We start from the raw sequence: 2,038 nt of genomic DNA on the forward strand, positions 1-2,038 counted from the left end.
TTTGAAAGAGTATTAACATAATGAGCATTTTGAATAGTCTGAGAAAGAGCCACAGCTGCTGTAGCAGCAGTTGCAATAATAGTAACCAAAGCCATAATTCCTGTAATTAGAAGTCCAATAAACCGCTTTTGCCTACTCAAAGCATACTCAATTTCTTTGAAAATCTGCAAACTTCTTTCAGCATACCAAGGTCCAGAAATATTAACAGGAAGCATAACAAAAGATGGTTGTTTAAGTATCATAACATGAGTTCCTGATGGTACCCAAGAAATACAATTTGCTAAAGAACAATTGCTACAAGATACATTAAATTGATTTCCTACAAAGTGTACATTAACATTTCCAATCAACAGCGCATAAGGAGAAGGAACACAAGCAGATACATTAACAGTCTCAGTAACAATAGTCCAATCCCTAGTTCCGTCTTCCAAATCCTCATGGGCAGAGAGAGCCTGGTTTCAACCTTGTCCATTGCTCCCATAAGCCTCCATAGTGAATTTTGCTGATACTGCGTATCACAAGTCCAAAGTCCAGAAGTCAGTTCTCTGGCCCATCCTGACCGGTTACTTCTTGACCAGTCAATGATATATCTGTTTGTCCTGGGGATGTCATAATGAACAGGATCATTGCCAGGACAGTCTCTCCATGGGACAGTCTCAATATTCAATTTCAATCTTTTATTGCAAGATGGACGCGATGGAGGGACGGGCAGATTTATCTTGCGTCCCCCAGACCAATCGCCTAGCATGTTAAGACGAATAGTCCATCCAACTAAAGAGTCATTAATGTGCATAGTGACAGGAGAACTGCGCAAGCACCCAGATGTAGACCTATTTTTTGCAATACAAATAGGCAAACCTATTCCTATACCATTATAAGTGAACTTCTTTTCCAAATGCTGTTTCATGTGTCCATCAGAGGGCAGTCCTAAGGCATGGGTGTCATTAACATAGACTGGAATCTCAGGACCGTCCCACACAGCGGGGTGGAGGATTGGTGGATCAGATACATAGGCCCAATACGTCTGGTCGTCTTCTGCATTGCTGAGGACTATCAGCCTCATCAGTAGGTAGAGGGTCCACATGTCGCACCAATCGTTCTGGCAGCCACCGAGGGCCTTCTGCATCCTGTGGAAAAATACATACATGTCCTCGTCCCCATATGAGGACTGGTTCTGGGCCTTGCCAAGAGCCCGTAAGTGGATCTTTCCATTTGACTAAAGCCTGAGGGGCAGTAGAAGGATGCCAAAAGCGTTCCGCAGCACTTTTACCATGGGCATCCAAGGTCAAGAAATTTTGAATAAAGAGAGAATGAGACAGATAATTATGAAGCGTCAGGGGATATAACTCCCCCTTTTTTATTTTATGCAAATTAACTTTCAATGTACCATGAGTGCGCTCAACAATCCCTTGTCCTTGGGGATTGTAAGGAATGCCAGTAACATGATTGATCGAAAATTGCTGGCAAAATAGAAAAAATTTTTTGCTGGTATAACCTGAGCCATTATCTGTTTTAAGTTTTTTAGGGGTTCCAATCATGGCAAATGCAGCAAGACAATGTCTGATAACATGGGATGTGGCTTCTCCATTATGAGCCGTGGCCACAACGAATCCGGAGAAGGTATCAATAGAGACATGAACATATTTTAACTTTCCAAATTCAGGTATATGAGTCATATCCATTTGCCATAAGTCATTAGGACGCAGGCCTCGAGGGTTGACTCCATAATGAGGCACAGGTTGGAGATGTGAACAATCCGGACACTGTTTTACTATCTGACGTGCTGCTTCTCTGGTTATTTTATACTGCAGTCTCAAGCTCTGGCTATTTTGATGATGGAGGCTATGAGACTTTTGTGCCTTTTCTATTTGAGTCAAGGCAATGAGCTGAGTAGCAGAGTCTGCAATTTGATTTCCTGAGGCTAAAGGACCTGGAAGATTAGAATGAGCTCTAATATGGCCAATGTAAAATTTCTTACAGCGTAGCTGAATGGCCTGTTGTATCTGAAGAAACAGGTCCTGAATAACAGGATTACTGG

This window comes from Rhinolophus sinicus, chromosome 14, assembly GCF_057876585.1.
Source record: "Rhinolophus sinicus isolate RSI-liver-muscle chromosome 14, RSI-T2T, whole genome shotgun sequence".
Classification (NCBI taxonomy): Eukaryota; Metazoa; Chordata; class Mammalia; order Chiroptera; family Rhinolophidae; genus Rhinolophus; species Rhinolophus sinicus.